This window comes from Micropterus salmoides, unplaced genomic scaffold (genome assembly GCF_014851395.1).
Source record: "Micropterus salmoides isolate LMB-PRFRI ecotype aquatic unplaced genomic scaffold, ASM1485139v1 Ms_hic_scaffold_6, whole genome shotgun sequence".
Lineage (NCBI taxonomy): Eukaryota > Metazoa > Chordata > Actinopteri > Centrarchiformes > Centrarchidae > Micropterus > Micropterus salmoides.
In genome coordinates, this window is record NW_024044348.1 from 20,151,933 (window position 1) to 20,175,473 (window position 23,541).

The 23,541-nt window shown below is 40.6% G+C and overlaps 1 long non-coding RNA gene across 1 annotated transcript; it reads right to left on the bottom strand.

Moving 5' to 3' along the window:
- Nucleotides 1-527: 527 nt before the first annotated feature.
- On the bottom strand, nucleotides 528-23,032 carry LOC119890461. The gene is made up of 6 exons (XR_005442233.1): nucleotides 22,674-23,032; nucleotides 20,387-20,460; nucleotides 18,560-18,754; nucleotides 17,676-17,828; nucleotides 17,241-17,352; nucleotides 528-612 (listed from the first exon to the last, which is right to left on the bottom strand). It is a non-coding gene; the product is annotated as an uncharacterized LOC119890461 (long non-coding RNA).
- Nucleotides 23,033-23,541: the final 509 nt, after the last annotated feature.

Consider the following 23,541-nt stretch of genomic DNA (forward strand, 5'->3'; position numbering starts at 1 on the left):
AAGTGAAATCAAATTTTAAATTGGAAAGAGTGAAACACATATGCAGATGCGTAGTGGAGGCAGAATAAAGCAGGCCTGAGTATGTGATTGCTTTTAAATGGGTGAGCTCTAATGTCTTTCACATCCTTTGGACCTTTGTTGAAACAGTAAAGAAGGTGTATTTGAATATAACATTCACCCTTCAAGGACTTATAGATGGAATGTTTTCTTCCTGCACCACCAATGAAAAAAGCTTCTGACCTGTGTTTTAAAGGTAGCATATATGGCATAACTGCAGCTCCTTTTAAGCCAGTGACTTTTTTTCCTCTCAAAAGGAGGAGGTCAATAGTTCAAAGCATGAAGGCCCACAGCACTCTAGCTTCCTTCTATGAGCTCAAAAGAAAGGGTGAACTGAAGTCAAAGGTACACACGAGCACTTATGTAGTGTCAAACCCTTAACTCTTTACTGAGAAAAACAGTCATGTGGATATATATGTATTTTTATGTGTGAGTGTGTCCCAGAAAGCAGGAAGGCCACCAACCTTTCTTTGCAGCTCTTGCCACTCATCCTACATCCTTGCAGCGTCTTTGGCCTGTGTATCTCCACCTGTAGTTCAGAAATCTGTTCTCCTCCTGCTCAACATACAGACAGGAAAGAGGGAACAGAGGTGTGGTGTGCAGAGGATTGAAGCATCTCTTTTTAAAGGTGTCAGCACACCTTCCTTTTACATAATACATATCACACCTCAGAGATGATCCATTAGCAGGTTACAGCAAGAGAGCTGAGCAATAAGCTGACGAGATACAGCTGCAGCAGAGACACAAAGACAAACACAACCGCAAGCAAATACATACACACACAATATCCTCCACTTTTACTGCCAGATGAGAGGGTGGGATTGTCTCTGCGGGGCAGACCTGTGTGTGGCTGCATTTAAAACCACTTTTACTGGACTGACTTCTGGGCTACGACCCTTCACTGCCTCCAGAGAAAGCGCAAAAGACAAAGTATGTGAGAGAAAAAGAAAAAGAGAGAAACAGAGCGAGATATGAACATCGAGAGGGAGGCAGACAGAAAAAGAGAAAAGGCAAGCCAACACCCCCCCTGCACTTCCAGACACTGATTTATAATTTTAATATCTCTAATTTCCACAGCAGTGCCCATTTTCCAAATGTCATTTTCCAATTTATGTCAAACCGTGTGACCATTTTTCTTAATACAGCATATGACAAGCTCGGTGGCAAGGCGGATATGCAATTCAGATTGAGTGTTTTACAGGCACAGCAGCAGACACACTGGGGTGTTTGTGTGTTTATCTTTATCAGTGTCTGCTCAGTATTTTGGAGGGGAAAGACTGGGAACGTTATACACCAGGGAAAAATTGGATTCGCTGCAAAATATGTGCCTTCAGGGAACAAAACCATAATTCTGTCATAAATCTAATAATTACAGTTATCATAATAAGAATTATGATGGTGGCAATGATAATGTATTAAAATATGCATTAACATTAAGAGCTTCAAATGGAATGTGGGATGGCTTTATGACCATTACATGAATATTGATGTTAATTAAAACAGAACCTCCCTTTTTATGTAACACTCTATCTTGTTGTAATGGTAAGAGTTGGACACAGTGGTGAGGCGATGGAGCAGAAGTCATTACTGATTGGTTTACAAAACGTGGGGCACTGTGGAACTCCTCTTGGATGTGCAAAGGACCTTGCAGGTTGGCTCTTTCCATTGACTCAAATAAAATTCTCACTGTAATGGACTAAAGCAATTTTGTGAAGACATTATTGGGATAAACCATGCAAAACCACCTGTATGTTCAATACATTCAATAAAACGATGGTGTTTTATTGAATTGAAACGATGGTGCTACCTGAGCCCGGGCTGGCTGACCTTTAATATGAGTGAAAGATAATCCCAAGCCTGGCTGCTAATGATTATTCCCCCACTATAAAAGTCCAAAGTTACGCACTGACTACAAACATGCTCTAAAAACACATTAATGACCACTGGGATCTAAGTGACAGCAAGACCTGTTTATGGCATAGCAGTGTTAAGACCTGCTTAGGATAACCTAAACAGTCTCACTTCTATCCCCCCTCTCCCCTCTGAGCCAAACACTCGACTGTTTGTGAGTGGCGGCCCGCCAGCCCATGTTCCCTACTATTGAAAAAGGGTAAAAATAACAGGAACAAGTTGTCGGAAATGAAATTTCAATTCATCCAGTCCCTTTATACACTGGTGCGAGAGCCTGTCGTTGAGAGGGAGGGATCAATAGTGTTTAGACAGCAGGGCAGATTTTCTAAGCGCCGGATCAATAGGAAGGAGAGAGGAAAAAATACCCTGGCTTTTCTTTGGCTGTTGTAGTAAATACGAACAAATCAGTGGCCTTAGGCTAAATGGATTGACCAGCTGTTTCCGAGTTCTGTGTTGTAAATAAAGATCCATTCTGAGGTGTGTAACCGAGGCCCAAAGGCGAAAGTGCCACTGTTCAGGTTGGCCCGGCATGGGCTGTGCTGGACTACACAAGTGTCTTGATCAGAAGGTGAATGAGGCAAAGGAACAGAGGAGGAAGAAAGGGCAGAGGAGAGAGCTGACTGTGTACAGTGTTGGTTCCCACTTATTTCATCAGTGGAATTCAACAACACCAACAGTCATGTTCAAAATGTGTTCATTTGAATGGATTTTAAACTGGTTGTTAAATATATAAATAAAAAAAGCATTTTTTCATACAAGACACAGTGCTCCTGAAACATCTAGCTTCTGCCACTTAAAATGGTAGTAGCATGAATATAATCATTTATCCAGCAATTTTAGATAGATGGACTTTTGCTAACTAGTTTTCATGTAGCTCTGGGAGGCGTGTCCTGTTTTGCTTATTGCTGGTGGTTTATTGGTAGTTGTGACAATAAATACAGGGTTTTTCCTGGCTCAGAATGGGCCTTTGGGGGGGTGACTGCGCGACAGTAAGAATGATAGGTACGCGTTCAGTAAAGGCAATGACTTGCCTAATGACCAAAATCTATGCATCTTCTTGTTATTTCTGACCATTTGATAAACAAAATATATATTATATAACATTAAATAGAAAGTGTAATGTTAGTATAATAATATATTTATAGGTTACACTTTATGTGGATAATCTGCCTACAGATAGTTTATTGGTAGAGATTTAGCTATTTCACAATAAAACCATTTTCTGATATTAGCCTCCACCACTGTGGTTAAGGTTTGATTAGTGCTAATGTTTGTGTATTCATTATAATTTCAGATAATAGTACAGCTTACCATTAGTAGCCTAATATTAATTCCAGTTGCACAAAACAGCAGTTTCTGTGGGTTGTTTTCAGTCACTAAATTATTGTACATGAAAAATGCTCCACATGGTGGTCAATCGCTCATTTGTTTATGCAAATTAACTTGTCAAAAAAAAAAGTAGAAAACTGTGCATACAGAACGACGAGTTAAACATTTCTAAAGTTAGCTGTAGTGCCTCAACCTTTTTTTAACGTCCCGCCTCCTCCAGGCTGTGATTAGTTGGTTAACGAAAAGTGACTATAGTGCCACTATACAAATGGCTGCATGAAAACCTGATGTGGAGAGGGCAGAGGAGAGGACCGGTGCAGGTGTCCTGCCGAAAACTGATGTTTGGTAGGCCTATGTGTAATATCTTTGTTTATATTTGGAAAACGGGCTGTAGCTATAAGATATAAAATGAAGACAATTTTGCAATTATTCTTATGACTCTGCATTATTTTACTTGCTGTGTAGGCCTACCAACCAATCCACTCTTTTTTAGCTGTTAAAATAACTTTAAATGGCCAATACAACTCATAAAATGCAGTATTTCACTTGCCAGAAAATGATTGAAGCCTTTTGTTACTGATTGAAAGGTTATTTCTGCCCTGAAATTAGTTGATTTCATTCAGAAGAGTTATATTTGACAGATTATAGCTCACCTAATACTTTTTACCTCTTAAAATACCTTTAAATGGCCAATACAACCCATAAAATGCAGTAGGCTATTTCACTTGCCAAAAAGTGATTGAAAAGACTGGGCAATACAGCTCCAGCAGACAGCAATCACTTTTCGGCAGACGATCACTTTTCGCCTGTACGCCAAAGAGTAAAAGTGACAGTACCGGTGAATACCAACGCACTTGAAGCACAAAAGGCTTTTATCTTGTGTGAAATGACAGGAAGTCATTAGCGCGAACTTTCGGGCTCCGTAAAACCAACGCAGCAACTGGTTTATTAATCTAGCGCCAGCTGCATGTGTAAAGTACAGCGGCTATGGATGAGAGATCACTGCTGAAGACGTTGTATTTAAGTTTATGTTGTGCTTGCTCAACAGTTGTTTGATAAATGACGATTAAAACACATAGGATATGAAAGGTTGTTTTTTTTTTTCAATTCTGATCATTTTGGCGCTGAGGATTTTCCTTTGGTGCTCACTAAAACCTGTTTGGGGGGTGCCAAATATTTCTCTATGCAGGAAAAACCCTGAAATATACTAAAGATCAGCCTCACAGCAATTTGCAATCCTGTTAATGTTTTTATTTTCTTCTTAAACACACATACTTGGCCATATACACATGCATTTCTCATCCATTGACTTTCAATGCATGAGTTGCTGTTTGGTGGTCCAGTAACCTGGAACTGCAAGAGTAATTTGCAAATGCGTACTAGTCTGGTACAACGGGAACGCATCAAGACGCCTCTGGATGCATTGGATACACCTACAACCAGAGCAACGAAATGTGTGACGTAGCTCTGAGCGACACATGCAAGTTGGGGTGGTTGGGGTGGTTCAGGTGGGAAATAATCAATGCAGTACAGACTGTATGCTGATCTAGACCTACAACCTATTTTACATTATGTGATTGGCCCGACCACTTCCTGGATGAGAGGAAAACTGTCTGAATGGGAAGTGCGCCAGATGTATGGGCCAGAGCAAATGGAACATGAGCTTGGCAGATTTGTGTGGTTCCCACGCTAGTGGTCCAGCACACTTATTCATAATTTTTTTTTTATGCTTGTATATAAATAGATATACATATATAAATATGAATCAAAGACGTTAATAATTCTTATCTTGGCACACAGAAAGTACACCATTAACGGAATTGACAAAACGCCAGAAGTACAACTTTTTAGATGACTAAAATAAATCATTACATCAAAGATAAGACTGGTTCTTGAGGTAGGCAACTGTGGCAGGTTAAATATTTCCTCCAATATACTGGGCTAATCAGAGGGTAAGCTCCTGACAGGATGACTGATGCTCTGCTTGCTTTGCCTCACCTCTGGACTTATTAAAGAAAAACACCATGGGCCATGCTTTCACAAAACTCATTGGTCAACCATAGTGGAGAGTGTGATGGGTGAAATTCATCACTAAAAACTCTTCAGCACAAAGAAAACACACATTGGAGCACTGACGACACAAGAACCTGTGGTCATTACTGATTGCCTCCAAACTCAGCGAGAAGACACTTTAAAGGACAAATGTGTGTGGAAAAGAATGGCTGTTGACTCTTGCTGCAGGGTTGACAAGAAAAAAAGACAAGTGAGAGCGAAATCTTAGGCTTTGCTGTGCTTGGAAACACTGTCGGGTTCTGAGAAAAAGCATGCATGTGGCTGAAATGCCTTTCCTCTCAATTCTTGCTAGGCAAGAGTCACAGTTGAAATTTCTAAGAAGAGCTACCTAGCTCAACATTTGGCCTACCTAAACACACACCACTATATGCTGGTGTCTGGAAGTGATATATAACTGCCTTCTCTTTGCATTAGGCCAGTAAAACTGGAGTTTGATGGTATTTCTGCTGCAACAACTGCACAAACAGATCTCAAAGACTACTGTACAACTGAGGTCACATAATAGACACAGAATCTTCACAAGAATACATAAACAGAGCAGCTAGACATGTTGTACGACTCATTTGAGAGCAATTTCACAATGTAATTGAGGCTTTGTGTGTGTATGTGTGTGTTTATAAGTGCTGGCTCTGTCTGATTAAGGTCACCTAAGATTGTGCACTTACCGATTCTAGGGCTGAGCAGCAGAGGTTAGAGCACAACTCATTGGCTTCCTGAACACATTACCTTAATTGTGCCATTCCTCACGCCTCCATTTCAACACATTTAGAGATGGAACAGTTACATCTATTAAGACATTCAAATGTCTCCCCCAGCTATTTACCCGCTGCTCTTGCACAAAAGGGTATCCTGAATTAAGTGTGACATCACTGACTCGTTTCCCTTTCCAAACAAACAAAATACATAGACAAAGTCATCATGCAGGAACGGTCATTAAAAATTTAGATTACAGCTTCCTTGCTTTCCCGAAAACTCTTGTCTTTCTCGGCTTGTTAATAGGATTGTTTTTCTTTTAATATTAAAGTGTTCATTATGACAGATTGTGAAGCTGACTCTGAAGGCAGCTTGTTCTCCTGTTCCTGGCATCTGATCAAACCTCATTTACTCGACTGGGGGGGTTGAATGAAATGTAAGATCATTAACCCTGCGTCTGCCTCTGGAGGAGGGGTGGTTGTTTGCCTCCTACACATTTTATCTTTCAGTACACCTCAGTTCAAGCTGCTGTTTTCAGTCAGCCATACGCATCAGAAACTTACACAAAGATTTAACAAATAAAAAATTCACAAACCTGTAAGAGGTATATGATGTGTCCTCGAAAGCTATTTACTTTCATTGTCAGTTGCCAAAGATAAAAGGTTTAAAAGTCTAAATGGATTGTCAGCTTCTCTTCTTACATTACACTCTAGCTCTTGGCCAGGTTCGTGTCCGATGAGCTGCACATCTCAGTGAGTGGTCCTTAATGTGGTAAAGTCCCCACGGACTCTCTGTTCCATATTCTGGCCTGTGTAAGCGGTTTTCCCCCTGTTTTGAGGTATTTGGGGTATTCTTGGGAGGAGACAAGGGCTATTGAGAGTGTTTATGTTCCTGGCTTGTACAGAGGCTTCTAATGTGTAACACAGGGCACTTCAGTATTCAGACGCCTGGGGCTATTCTCTAAGTGGTCTTTACTTTGAAAACACAGGTGCCCTCCAGGGGTTGATGAGTGGTGGTTGTGTGCATGTGTGTGCATGTATGAGGAGGCAGTAAGCAGGGAGGGCAGATAAAGGTGCTACACTGTTCTGAGGCCTGAATAATATATCCATACATCATCAGTCCATGTCAGACTTTGATTCAGTGTGGTGGTCTTACAGAAACCACTGTGGTATTATCTTTAATAATGCAAACTGGGATTAGGTGCTACTCTCTTCTGATAAATATGGGCAAATCAATTAATTCCACTGACATCCCCCCACAGCACATATATAAATCCAACACTGTGCTTGGTTTTCTTGTTGTTGCTCTTTAAAGCAGGACTGAATAGTTTACTTTTTATGTTCTGGTTCTAAACAAACCTGCACAGTGCAGGGAATATATGCCTTTGTTACAGAAGACTTAAACTAAATTAGATGTTGTAGCTCATAAATTAGAATAAAGATGCACACAAATAAATTTGGGACAAAATGAATAGGAAAGGTTTGACAAATCTCTCACAACAATTTCCACTCAGGCATCCATGGCCAAGCAAGGAAATGCATTCTATGTAATTCTACTGTTATATACACATACAGCCCTTGTGTAAATAAAAAAGGAGGATAATGAAAGAAAATATGAGTTTTCCTTTCACAGAGTTTATGGTGTCACTGGGTGCAGTGCTGATGGAAAGGCATCATGGCCATTTTAAAGGCTATAGACCACTTAGCAGATCTCAGCTGGTCCTGATGCCAGTGACCTTGGTAATGAGGAGCAGCTGGCACAACAGTCATTATGCCTGGCAATCTCTACCTTCAGGAACCATCTTTTATTTCCATAAAACCTTTTATCCATTTCTCTTTGTGTTGCTATACAGTCTAACAAAGACTTAGGGCAATTAATGGCTACAGCAGTATAGCAAATGTCATTACATAGCTTGTCTTATCAATACTTCTAAAAACAGAACATCAATGGAAATAGAGGTAGAGCACATATAATATGTTTCTGGTAGTGTCACAATCTTGTAGGTCTAATTAAGCTGAGTTCAACAGAAAGACTGAGGAGAGAGGAGAGGGTGACCCAATTAAAACCAAATCGAAACTCAGACTCTCTATAGTGCGGCTCATGCACACAATGAGCGGGAACCTGGGAAAACAAGGAGAACAAGCTTTATTAGTCCCTAAAAAGCCCTGTTGCTGCATTAATATTCTAGCCTAATGAAGGCTTCATTTTTTTCACATTTCCCTACTCTTGCCTGTCACTGTCAGTTCATAAATATTGTGTTATTATGATCATCATGACGATATGTAGAAAAATTCAGAGCCAATTACCAGAATGACAGGTGAAATGGGAGCGTGCAGAGAAGAAATGAAGGGTTGCCATGGTGATATAGCCAAAAATAAAAAAATAAAATTCAGACTGTATATGTGGTCATAGGAACAATATTTGGCTGATCTGCTGCTATGCTCAGGCCCCATACACCCAAGGACACTTAACCTCAATCGCTAGCAGCAATCACAGGCCCATCCAGCTGAATTTATTTGCTATTTCAATCAGACTGGCTGTGTGTCTGGTGCAGCTACAGCCAAACCCAGGACATTCTCAACCCCTCTTTTCTTAATGACAGCCCTGGAGAACTGAGCACAGATACTGCTAAGGGGGGCCCACGTAGAATACTTAAAACATCTGTATTAAAAGGAGGCTTCTGACAACATCCAGAAGGAGTGAACACAAAGCAGGACAATACAGAGTCAGTTACAACAAAAACACTCATGTAAATGACACAAAAAATATTTATATGTTAAAAAAAGGTGTCTGTAAAGCTCAACAGAAGAAGGACTGTTCAATCTAATGGGAGGTAGAGCAGGGTGATATATACAAAAGGCTTTAAAAAGATGCGCAAGTTCTGATGCGTGTGCTTTTAACAGAGCACCTCTGTACCTATATGTGTTTTGTGAACTGTGTCCCACTCTGTGATCCCTCTTATTAAGAATACAATACCTTATGCACAGACAAGGATTAATATTTGAGAATGTGTGACATGGAATTGGAAATGAAATGACTTGGATCAAAAGTTAATTAAGAAACACCTTGCACAAATATATCTTTTTAGATTGTCCCTGTTCGTACGACAGCAAGAGGGTTTCAAACCGGTCTAACTGAGCCAGTCAAAGGCCGACTAATACCGATCTACTCTGAAACTAGAGATGAGCAAGATAGTGGTCTTTGTATTTGTCTCAATCAAAAGGCAAAGTCTATTTGAGGATGTACTTAAAATGTACTTTTTTCTAAGTGAATCACTTACTACAAAGCAAAAGAGAGAAGTTCAGCAGCAGCATGGTAGGGCTGCTAAAATCACCCTCTATTATCGTATTTAGAACTCGTGAATATGTTTATCTTCTATTACAACTGATTAAAAGTCATTCAAGTAAACTGCAGCATACAGCAACTCGCCACTGATAATGATGCAGGAGTGAAGCTTATGGATGAAAATTATACAAATAAATAAATAAGCTCAAACAAACGGGAAAAATCATCCCACCAGAGCAATTATGGATCTAATCAGAGGTTTCTGCGTGAAGGTACAGCTCTCCTATCTCGCTCCCATTTGCATCATAACAGTGTGCAATATTAATTTCCGAGTTTACTGCTTATTGGAAGTGCAAAGTATGAAAAGCCATTAAGGCCCCAAATAGGAAAGCAATTTGCTGTCACATGGATTCGGCTCTATTAAAAAGAAAAATCTTGTTAACCATTTGGAATTAGAGTCATTTGGCAAAAGGCATTCTGTCGCACTCCAGTAAAATAAGTAATTATGCTTCTCTTCCTTCTATCCCTCTCTTTCTTTCATTTGCAGAAGTGAAGTGGGGAGTGGTGGATGGGGAGAGCAACTGGATGCAAAGGTAATTAAAGTTGTTGGCTATCTGTTTGGTTAATGTAGGGATCAGGCCAGCTGAGAGCCTTGGGGGCGAAAGCAAGATGAGAAACACATCCATTTTTCCCTGTCTCTGTCTACCAGCCCCCAGGCTAACTCTCATCTGGTCCATATATCACCTATTGCAGTCCTGCAATCCACAAACTAAACAGGTCCATCCATATAGAAAAACTTGAATTGACTATTCCTCTGAGCTTATCTCAGTTTCATTTAGGTTCCAACTGAGTAAAATCTCATTAGCAGTTCTCAGTTGTGAGAAGCCTACTGTTTAAATTTAACCATCTCTGCAGACTCTGATGTTTTAGCAGATTACACACCTTGTACTTTAAATGCTGTGTGTTGCAAACACTCATGGCATTTGTCACTTCTCCAAGTGTGTCACACCCACCTTAACATTTCGTCGTTTACCAGTACCACGGAAATCCTATCCTTATAGTATATACCGGAGAAAAACAAAATAAGTCCAAAAATTTGTGCCTATTCTATTCTAATGCCTACCAGACTCACTTGGAGTGAACTCTTGCCCTGAACCTTTAGTTTAGCAGTATTTTCTGAATAGTGTCATGACCTCTTAATCATCATTATCCCAGTTCAATGGGTAACACATCCAACATAGGCTTGGCTCCTCTCACTCCTCCATAGTAGTGAAAGACAAAAAAAAGGAGAAAAAAATGGCGATTTATGGGGTGGCATGTATGGCCTCTAAGGTGTTTTATGGTTGGACCTGCAGGGCCTATTTAGGAAGCACTGCGTGCTCCGTCCTGACCACAGGTATTGATCGTCAGCAATGGCCATGGCGTGGCTGACTAGTTAAAGCCCTGCATGTGCCCTCACAGGGAGATGAAAATGAGGCCTCTGTGTGTAATGATCTGTGTATGAGCAGGGAGAAGAGGCCACAGAGACAGAGAGGAGGAGAAATTAAATCATTCCTTTGCTCTTTCAGGAGAGGCACTGCAGCCAGCCATGCTCGGTTGCTTAATGTGGGATCTGTTTTTGAGAGGAAAATTAAAAAGAGAGGGAGAGAAGCGAGTGAGAGCGGGGGGAAAGAGAGATAAATGGCTGGATGTGGAGGCGGTAAATGAGAGCATCCTGATGCAGAGAGCTGTGTGCGGATGTCCCTAATGGGGTAGGCTGATGTGAGCTGTCTGGTAGCTGACCACCACCGTTACATCGCCTTCCTGCCTATCCCACACCAGGCCCTTTCCAGCGCTGAAACAACCACGCTCCATGCTAATTGGCAGAAAACGATGGTGCATAACAAGTACAGGAGAGACACTGGTCTAATTTGAGAGGGGGTGAAACGATGTATAAAATGCTTCTAATCATATGAGGCATTTTTTTTGTCTGTGAGGCAGAGACTGCAGTTTTCTCTCCCTCCTCTGGAGAGCCATGAGTCAAGACACGCAGGGCAGGGACAAAGACTGTATGAGCAAGCGGACTGTGAATCCATTCAAGTTTGAAGACACAAAGAAAAGCAAGCAGCAGCGCCTGAAATCTACTTGATCAAGTTGGTCAGTCAGCAAACAGCCAGATTATGATACACTACATTTTTACCTGTGAAGTCATTAGTCACAAAAAAGAACAAAAAGAGTGGCTCATTCAATTCCACTATGAATAAGACTTTTATTCATTTGTGAGTAGTCTACAATGTGCCACTTGGACAATCACACAGTGTCAAAATCACTGGAAAATGGGCGTAATTCAAGCATTGAGTGACACTTCCTCTACACAACAACTGAATGAACCAGCTTAAATAGAAGTGATGGTGGGTGTGAAGATGCCAATCACTGATAACAACTGACGTTGTATTGTATTGTTTTCACTGGAGGAAGTCAAATTAGGGCACAAAAAACCACTGCTGCACACCATGAAACAAACAGTTGTTGAAAATTATAATTTTTCCTCAAAAGAACCATTTCCTCTGACACGTGGGAAATGCTCAAAAGATCTGGGGGCAATGTAAAAATATGGCAGGGAAACACACAACAGGGACCGAACCTCTTTGGCTGTATAAGACCCTTTGCATGACCCCATCCTCAAAGCCTCTCACTTCCACCCCATAGGGGTGAGTGGTTGTTCATTTCACCTCACCGGCCTCATTAACGCAGCCCTCTGCCATCATTAAGACGTTTGTGGTAAAATTAATTGAAAGACAGATTAAAAATAAATTAAGAAAAATGCATTGCAGAATGCCTACGTGCACTTCATAAATCACCGAGGCAAAGCCAGGAGCTGGCTCCCCATAATTAACTGCAGACTATTTATTTTATCCTGACGGTATAAATTAGAATTCAGACGCACAGATTATATTAGGGCTGTCTGCCATGCGGAACTGCTGAGGGGTGCACAGAATATTTTAAGGATACAAAGAGGAGAACAGAGAGAGAGGGAGAGAGAGAGAGAGATAATATGTAGAAAGGCAAACAATATGTAAATGTATACAAAGCAGAAAGATAACATTTGTGTCTCATGGTGAAAGTATTTACTCAGGCACTGTATAAAGAAACAATAGACAAGGCAATTAACACCAACAATCAAGTGTGTGATTAAATGAAACAACAAATGCCTGGATACAAGTTTGACTGCAAGTTTAACCAGCGTTGCTTGTATACACTTGGGCTGTGATCAGTAATCGAGCCTGTGACATAACACTGTCCAGGAAATCTCCACTCATTCCTCCCCGCCGCTTTCCTGCTGTATCACTACCTGGCCACTTCACATGCAAATGCAAACTAAACCTCTTCTGCCAGTCAGCCTCAGACACCCCCCACAGACACACTTGTGTCTCTCAGTCTCTCTGTTGCAGTCTGTGCGTCTCTCTCTGTGCTACTGTCAGTGCTAGCCACACACTGCCTCCTCGTGGGCACAGTGCCCAGACTGGCACCGAGCCAGACCTGCTCTGCCACACTGGACTGGCAAAACGCTCCCTTTCTCTCCACACTCCAGATTCCCCCGCACAGCCTTTCATCAGAACGCCTGTGGCCCTCTCCTCCTCCTTTCTCCGGCTTCATTCTGCACCACAGCTGAGATCCACACTTTGAAAGTATGCCCTCCAACCAGCCAAAGAAAAACAATGCTACCACTACAACTGCTGGGGAACAAATAAAGCACTCACACATTTGAATGCTTGGTTATTATGCAATCACACTGAAGGCAAAACCAAGTTATCTATAAACAATGTAACATCAAGGCACCGTACCAGGTATCAGGTGCATAGTACGGGAGTGTGAACAAGCACTGTAAGCCCTGAGATGTATTCAATTTTGTACATTTTTATGAATCAACACAAAAAGATGGAATTTGAGCCTCCTTGTTGGCAGTCGCTACAATGACAGATATGACAATACAATATGGGACTGCCACCACACTCAAAGTTGTTCTTGATAGAAGATAGGGTATGATATGATCTGTACTGCATCCCACTGCCAGGAGACAGAAACTCTATATAGAGGCTGCACTATAATACAGAATACAAAAAGACCCCCACCACAGTAAATATCAGTAGTAGTAGTCTATATATAACACATTTGCACACTACCATCCAGTAGTACACTATTCAAAATTACAGAAAGAAACAAAAGCAAACATAACGGCCATCTAAATTAAATTAATGCACTTCTACAAAACGGGGTGTAAATTACAAAACTAGCAAATGAAGATAGTAATAGCAAGATGGCTTAAAACTCAAATAATCAATGACACATGTACAAACACTTATATTTTGCATATTCTTTATTGTAGCCTCCCTGACTTTGCTATATAGTTGTTGTAGTTCCAAATCTCCTATTTCCTTTTCCTGCTAACTATTTCTAAACTCATCAAGCTAGGATGAAATTCTGAGATTTATGGGGTGTAGTGGGCACAAAATGAAAATCATGTAGTGTATCTTTAAGAATTAAATTTTTTTATTGTCTGTTATGCAAGTGTCCTACTGAGGCAGCCTCACAGAGGGAGACTTGTTCACCGTGCTGCTCCCAGCACAGAATCCATTTAAATCCTACTGTTTCACAGGGTTAGATCTACTTCCCTCTCTGAGTATAATGTCAATTTCAGCAGTGTGTGTGTGTGTATTTGCGTTTGGATTTCGGAGACTCCTATCATGTTTTTTGCAGTACTACTGGGGGGCAGTATGGAGAGGCAGACAGAAGGTGGTAACCAACCTATGCTGTTGATGGCTGGTTGCCTGGCTTACTTTCGGCTATTACAGAGGTATTCTAGGTACGAACAATAGCCCAATGAGCCACAGTGTCCGATCACCTGATCAGCTGTTAACACTGCTATCAGTGCTGCATCTAACTATTTAAAATTGTCTTATTTGTAATGCAGCAAATGTCACATACACAACCAAAACTTAACCCAACTGGCCTTACCAAGGCTTATACCCCTAAATAACAAGCAGATTTTTAACAGTCATAGCACGTAAAACAACCAGTCTGCCTCAGATGTATAATTTTGTTTCCCCGGTGGGTAAAACGCCTTGGAGGTGAGTGCATACGCAGCAGTCATGTTTGTTAAGATACATGGTTAGACCCGGCCTTTTTTCTCAAGCACCGGAAAAAACAGTAAATCACCGGCAAAGAAAATAAATACTTATTACATTCTGCACACTGCATATATTCACCTCCTTAACATATTGCACAGGCACAGTCCAAATGTGCAGCGCTGCACACAGGCAAAAACATGCCATGAAAAATGACAGCAGGGAGGGGTAACTGCGGACCTGGAATATAATGGTGCGGTGGAGCGGAGGAGAAATAATCATACCTAGTGGTGGGGGATGAGGGGAGATGGGAGGAGCAAGAGGAAGATGAGTCTGTGCCCTGTAGCAGGGAAATGGAGGTCCACTGCTCTTGCTGCCTGATTCCCCAATAATGCTGCACAAGAGCTCCCTTCAGCAAGGGGCAACAGCAGACAGCATCCATACTGTAGAAATACATTCCCCTGACACTCCACAGCCACAGGGGACACATACAGATGCTGCAATATTGGACTATGTATAGCAGCCACTGCGGTGCTAGTTACAATAATACACAAAAAAACACAGTTATTAAAAACAAAGCAAATTATCCGGCAAATGACACCGATATTCCAGCTGGCTTCTGTCCTTCACAGAATTCTGATTAGAGCTAAAATCAGCATGCAGTTCCCTCTGTGGCCGTTAGGTGTCTCTCTTCCACTTCGCATGGCTGAAGCTCGCTCTCTCACCAAGTGGAGCTCCTCTGCTCCTGAACTTCCATCTACACATAATATATACACCATCATTTGAAAATGGCAGCTTTTTGAAAATTCACCTTGATTATCAGACATTAAAAGTGACTTCTCCAGAGCTGAGTGTCTGGCTAGGGGGATGGCTGCAGACGGCAGAACAATGCAGCAGGCTTGATATTAATGCCTGGCTGGGGTGTGCAGGGAGGAGAGAGAAGCCAGCCCTTTGTTCTCTCCTACAGCCAATTATTTTTTACGTGTGCCTCTTTTCACAACAACAAGAGAGAATTTAATTTTAATGCACTCTCTGGAAAAAAGGGAAAAAACATCTACAATATTCTTAAACAGAGATAGGGACTAGCATCAGTGGTTAAGTATATATGCACACATATCTGTATGAGGCATAGACAGATGACAGGGGCAACAAGAATGACATCAACCCAAACACACACAGCAGCATGAATCCTCTCATGCAAAATTCAAAAACACATTCTGTCTCACTCCAAACCAAAGCACAATTGTAAGCAGCCCTACCTTTATGAAAGAAAGACCAAAATGAGGAGAGACACACCAAAATAAAACCACGGTTATTTCATTATACAACATTATGGTGCAGTGGTGGGGTGCATATTAACATGTGCATACCCAGGACACGATGATAAGAAAGCACACCCTGTAAAATAGCAAGCATTCCTGATCAAATGGCATGAAAAATAAAAACCCAGGATTGCTGTTGGTAGGTATGTGGCCAAATATTTTTCTAATTGGAAGGGCACTTTATCTTGCTGTCAGAGAAGCAGTAAAAAGCGGTGCTGTTCCCAGAAGGAGAGGAGCACAGCTTGCTGGCCTTTTATTAGTGTTGGAGCTCTGATATATGCGTCTGCACTAGGCTTTCATCAGGAACCAGCACCATAAACACACATACACACAAAAGAACTGTTACAAACTAGCCACACTGAAACCATTTCAGCTGCTGTACTTTCTAAGCATGCAATCAGCATACACCCAACAGAAAATTACAGCCAAAAAGTTTTCTGCAACAAACTGATGATTCTTTAGGTTTACAGGTTAACACAGTGATAACACATCATTTGCAAAACTACACAAGAGAGCATTCAAATACAGAAACAACAGAGCAGTGTACAGAGCAAATAAATGCCTCAGTACAACTACAGTGTAAAATGGTACTGGAACAACCTGGCAGTGTAAAACTATTCACTATGTCACTAGAGAACAAGAAAGCACAAAATACAGCATGCACACACACACACCCTACAGCTCAGGATCTTACATATGCAGTTCATGCAAAGATTGTTTTTTTGCTCTCCAAACTGACTCATGCAGACAGACACACAGGCACGGACAAAGACAGTCAGACTGACACGTGCACACACACGCACACGCGCGCACACACACATACACACAGGCTAAATTAAATTTCAGTCCTTGGGCAGACAACTAAACTGCTTGTGTGTGGGACCTACTCTGCAGCACAGCAAAACCAATCCTCTGTAGATGGTGAAATTAAAGGGCAGAATCCAGCCTGTTTATGGTCCTCACTCTCTTCTCCTCTCAATCAAATGTTTTATTAGCAATCATTTGGTCCTAAAAGTCATGTTCTTGGTAGTCTGCCAGTGTGATGACAACAGCCGCTGGACAGACACCACCACTCCAGCACATACCACTCCCAATTATTTACACCTGGAACTACGGGTCTGCAAGAAGCTTTAATTGACCACAAGATAGCCATGCTTAGAAGGGGGCATGCTTAACTATACCTTATGCTTCCACCATGTCCATGCTTTCATATATACTGTATCTTCAATAATCCTCTAAGTTGGTTGTATACGGAATCACATGACTGAGTCATAAGTAGCAGCTGACTATACAGAACTTGTTTACCAGTTTTTACAAAAGCTCAGCAGGCCAGAGGGTGTCCGGAACTCGCTGAGCAAAGAGTAAATATAAAAGCAACATTGTGATCCTACAAAGGGAATAATAATGTGAACAAAATGCAATAATAACACGAGACTTTATTGATCTGCTATGGCAAATGCCCTACCTTGTAAAATCACAGTACGATTCTGTTGGCTGTGGTTGGGAGCACTGTACCCGCTGAATAAGGCAGCCATGTTGGACAACTCTGTATGTAGCAGCATGATCTTCGCTTCAGTCTGGAGTGAGGAAAAGAAAGCAGATCAATGAGTAAGATGTTTAGTGTCTTGCTACAACAACATTCCTTTATATTTCATAATTCATCTTCTTACACTAGGCATTTGGGGATTCACTGTACATTGCATTATACCATAATGACTGTTTATGTGACAAATACACTGAATTTGAAGAGTCAATGCTGATTTTCATTTAAATTGGTGATCATGTGATTTAAAATAACAAAGCAAAAACCGATAGTGATTGTATTTACTATGGAAAAACATCTTGGTGGATGTTTCTGCTGTAAATATGTTAATGTTCATGCCTATGGGTGCATGCTCACATGTGCTGGCCCCTTCAATCTCTCTGTATTGTATCACTGAGGCATCTCTTTCGACCCTCCAACCCCCACCCTGCTCTGCTCTCCTCTCCTCTCCTCTGGTGTCTGGAAGCAGTAATCTGTTCCTGAGCCAGCGCTGCTGGGATTAGGCAGCGACTGGAGATAGGATATATGAGTCATTAAAGCAGAGAGAACAGTGTTGCAGAAGGAGAGAGACAAAGTCAACAAAGGTGACAAGGAGACAGAGGAGACAAATACCAGAAACCCACATGTATCCACATGCACACACAAACTTACATACTCATGTGAACATGAAAAAACAAAAACAAAACCTATCCTATATGTAAAATTATACACACATCTGCCTGAGCCTAAACCTCTGAATAAAAATAATGTAGTGTTGCTGTAATGAGTGTCTGAGAAAGAGGCAATGCATTAAACCTAAGGCACTAATGCAAGACAATGTATATACACTATGTAGACAGACAGCATTTGTATGAACTGAATATTTTATGTTAGTGCTGGTGCTTGTTAGCAATGCTGCAGATATCCCTTTCTTTCACTATGTAATTAATCAATCCATCCATTGTAGTTTTGAATTACTTTAGTAGCATACAAATTAGCTGGTGAATAGAAATTACATGCTAATAATTTCAGGTATTCATTCGAGGTACCTACATAGAATACTTCATTTTGAGTAAGTGATTCATGTCCAGATATGCAACAACTCAGTTAAAGTAAATCTCACTGACAAGAATCTTATAATTTTATTATGATACTTCACAATACACAGAAATATTTTGGATGTCAGTTTGATTTTTGACTTAAATGATTACTTAAATAATAAAATCCTTACATTACTTCTTATCTTTTAAGAAAAGCATTACCTGTGACTGTGTGAACCCACATGGTATCAGGCCAAGCAGTGGTTGTATCACCCTGTTCCTGGTGTCTGGTGTCCTGTGTCCTGTATTCTGGTACTGTATAACCGAGGTAGGTCTTTGCCCCAGCTGAGCCTCCAGATCTTTACAGATCTTTCTGTAGCCAGTCTGCCCCATGCTGCACTCTGCACAGAGCATTTCCTACAAAGATACAAACGTCTGTCAGTGAAATAAGCAGCTACAGGCAGGAGCTGGTTAGCTTAACCTGGCATAAGGACTGTAAAGAGGGGAAACAAATATTTTGTGATCTGTCCAAAGGTAAAAATATCTTCCTAGCAGCATCTCTAAAACTCCCTAATTAACACTGTAAAACTGAAGAGTCCCGAAGAGATCTCCAAACAGAAAGGTAGGAGTTATTGTACTTTTAGTTATTGTGTCTGTGAGGAGGAGACCAGTGGTGAGTGGAGGTCCATCTCCAGTTCTGGAAATCCATGCAAATAATGTCAGTGTGCCTCCCACAATCCATAGTCATTCTTAGCACTATACATTCCTATGTAAGGCCCTGACCCATATCAATGTGTGTAACTGAGTGCTTTTAGCGTGGTCCATTTTATTGCATTCTACTGTTTGTCAATAGAGATTGCATGGCATGCACCTAAAGTATTAGCAATAGCTGAGGCAGCTGAACCCACTAATTAGACGGGGGTGTCCACAAATACACATATGGTGTATTTTGCACATATCGAGCAAAGTGTCGCTAATTGCTTTTTTCCACTTGACAGCTTTTAGAAGAAGTGTGAAAAGTCTGGAAACGTGTGAAATTGATGCCTGCCACCAATGAACCCACAGTCAGTCGAAACTTTTTCATTAGCACTCCACCTACAGAGATAATGTAACTCCTAAAGTGAAGATATGACTTTCACATACCTCTTGCAGGCACCTCTGCAAGGTCCTCATGCAAAGGTTTGGCACACTTGTATGGCTGAGGCTGGCCAAGAATCAGTTCATGAAAAGGTTTCATTGACTGATTGATCTGGTCTGAACATCAGTGTTGTTAACAAAGGCCTCCTGTTTAAAACAACTTGGCCATTTACGGTTGAGCAATTTTAAGATTGAGACTCTGAAGTATACTTAACAAATTAGCATAAAAAACAAAAAGTAAAGCACATTTCTCTGTAATTTAATAAAATTTAGTTTTAGTTTAGTTTTGTAGTTCACATGCTAGTCCATTTTTCAGGTTTTTTTGCATCTACAATGCATTTTTGACAATACTTTCCATTTGTTTCCTCATTTTCACTAACAAAACTAACACTGTTCCTCTCTAGTTACACAAACTGTTGTGTCCATGGGAAGACCTGGCTGAGAGGGCGCTGCAATCTTGCTTTGTGTATGTTACTGCCTTAGCACGCATGGTTGAAATGTTTATCAATAAAACTGACAATATACATTAGCATTTATTTTTACTCAACAATACATTAAGTGGGCAACTTCTTTTTGAGTTTTAGGGCAGATACTTCCATTAGGACATAAAATAGCCCACGATGATTAAGCCTGGATATGTAAGGGATAAAAACATAGCTATAAAACAACTACAGCACATAATGTTATTACTCATAGGAACATACATTGCAGATCTGTATGCGCAGTGGCAACTGTTGATCACCTTAACATGTAAGAGTGGATGCAGTGGATCAAAGTCCCCTTTTGGGTACGATTGCTTTTACCCCCCAAATATGTACATACAGTCTGCGTAGCTCTGTGAATGTAGGCTGGGCATTTGTGGGTGGGTGTTGGTCAGAATGTATGGTAATTAATTGTTCAAGCTAGGCTGACCTGAGCTCTCCACTCCAGCTTACATTCCATTAGTGTGTCATTCTCTGCCTCCATCTGACGCCCTTTAACTGCAGCTGAGGAAGACATGACAGAGAGAAAAAGATAGAGATGACAGTCTACCATGGCACATTAACATCCATTTGACATGTTTATCATCCACTTTATGTGACTGAAAGCATTACATGTTTAAGTAATTAATAAAACAATTTTAATAACAATTCTTATTCATACGGCTGTGCTATCTCATTTGTTAAAAATTTTATTTAACTTGGAAGTAAAATTTAGATAGTTGGGATGCTCCAGTCAAATGGGCACCAATTTTAGTTGGCTTAAATTTATTGAGCGGTCTTAACAATTGATGATCAGAAAAATAATGACAAATCGGAAACAGAGATGCAGAGGCAGACAGTATCTTCAGGCTTTAAGAGCCCAGCAGATGGTATGGGCCTGTAACAACATATTATAAAACTAATGACGCTAAAAGGTTCAATGATTTTATATAAATCAAAACAGGCATTTGGAAGACTAATTCTGTGATGTATCAGAACAGAAATTTCCATAATAAATTATAGTTACAGTTATTCCAACAGAAAAAACTAAATGTCGAGCCTAATGCCGCACCTTTACTGTGGCCTACGCAGCTACAGAATTGGCCTTAGCCATTCTATCATTAGGTTGGTCATAGACTACAAGTGCACATCATCAGTGGTTGTGTGATTTACAGTACTGAAATATAGGACAAGCTGCCACTGAGGGAAACAGTTTGACAAGCAACAATCATGACTTGTGTAGAAGCATTCAAAAGGACAAAAACTGACTGGTTCACCTAGCGTATGTATGTGAATGGGTGGCCACAATTTTCAACCAAAATGCTGAAAAACTGAAACGCCACAGAAGAATTTTACAGTTTTTACATTTACAATTTTACAGACTGTTAGTTCCAGCATTACTACATGGGAGTAAACATGATTTCTAACATTATAATCCCTTTACAAAACAAACAAGACTTCTGAGGATGTTCCTTAAATGTTTTATGGACGATTTGTTCCTTGGTGCTGCTAATGCCTTACCACTGCAGAGTCAAAGAAGAGGATCATCTCATGGGTGCATCTCTGCTGCCAAACAGTGTGAAAAAATGAAACGAGACAGCTCCGTAACAGTGAATTTTAACTCACATGAGCTAAATATTGAAGGAGACGCTGTGTTAAAGGTAACCCTGTAGAGTTTTTATTATAAACAAACATGTCTTCTTTAATATTTCACATTTACCACCAACACATATGTATCCTTGAAGCCTAACAAATGTGTTCAACATATTTCCAACCAACCCCACCAACTCTTACAGGCCTCTGCAGTCTGCGTAGTGTTTATCATATAATTTCCATGCTTATTTGGTGTATAAGTTACAAAATAAGGGGAACCACTTATTGGAACATTACTCCACATTGCCATAGACATAATTTGAAACTGACTGAAATGAAGTCCAGAAACAATTTACAGTCAGCAGCTCCTGGAGAGTTTCAGTGAGTATCAGAGTGAGGTAAAAGGGAGTGAAAATGGTGGGGGATCATTACGGTCAGTGGCGCCTGGAAGAGCGGTAGGGAAACAGAGAAAATAAGCTTAGATTCACAGAGTAGCTAAGGCAGCACTGTCAATACTCCAGTCAACAATACTGAGAGAGTGCGACTGAGATGACACGTAACGCTCTGATTGAACACCACAAGCAGAGTCTGCCCAGAGGCTTAGCAACAGGTGACACAGACACCATCAATCAACACAGTCAGTGATTCAGATTGGTCAGTGTTTTTTTTCCTCGAGGGAAGGTAGCAAGCAGCTTTTTTCTTTGAATGCAAGTCGAAACTCCCAGGCATCAATCATCAGAATCCTGGGTTCGTTTTGCCTGTCATTGTGACAAAGTGCCTGTTTTTCATTCAGAACATGTTTGTCTGTTTGTGCAGTGGACATACATACTTGCCTACCTGACTATGATGTGAAGTTTCTTCTCTCTGTGCAACATTTGAGTACTTAAATATATCAAAAATTGAAGCAAATATTATGTTTGCATCTGTCTCTTAGTCCTACAAATATAACATCTTACTGTGACACCACTAGCTGCATTAGTCCAGGTCAGATGGCACCGGCAAAACCACATTCAATGAATATGATGGGATGTAAATATTTAAATGTGTTCCTCAAAATGCCATTCTGCTCAAAAGGGATGGGCACATGAAGCATGATGAGTCTCAGGCCTGTTGGAAATCCCTGGGCCTAGAAGTGAGCACTATACCTGACTCTGGAGCTCCTGGGCCTGCTGAGTCTTGCTCTGAAGCTGCTTTTGGTATTGCTGCATGTGACTCTGTTCCTCCGGAGATCCAGACGGCTCTTGCACGATTCAGGCAGCGACTGAGAGATCCTTGCTCCTGGATGTCCAGCTACTGAACCACAAAAGGAGGCACGGCAGCGATAGGAGAAGAAAAATCAATCCAGTACACAGAGCCCATCCTCTCTGCGCAGCCAACCTGCTCAGTCTGTAGCTGAGGCTAAGCTGCACCATGGTTCCCCATCCTCCTGAGCAGATACTCAGAATTAAAGCCAGCCGCAGTCCTGTTCCATCAAGGGCAGGCCTAATATCTGCCTTTATCTGCTAATTCTGTGTCAGGAGGAGTGAAGAAAATAAAGCAGAATTTTTGAAATTTTGAAACCAAACTTCAAAACAAATGTTTCACATTTACACAGTGAAAAAACAAACAATAAACTTATTGATGGCTCGGATGCAGTCTTTATTCTAAAAAAACACCAGTTGATCAGTAACTCTTTATAAAGTAGAATATTCAACAAGGAACAAATTAAAATTGATATCTTTAAAAAATCAGCAAGACTTTCAAGTTCGACTAGAGTTTCATAGTAATTGTTAATAAAAACAATAAATCACATTAAAAATTATCTTAATTTAGTTATTTATAACTAATACTATAGGTTATCAATCAATAAAAATTAAACACTAAAAATGACAAAGAAAAAGTGACATCAAAAGACAACACAAAAGTGTTACATTATGTAATACACAATGCTCCAAAAGTTAAATATTATTGTTTTGCAGAAAAACACAGGCAATACTGAAGTAGTGCAGCTACTTAAAATAACCAGCTATATAG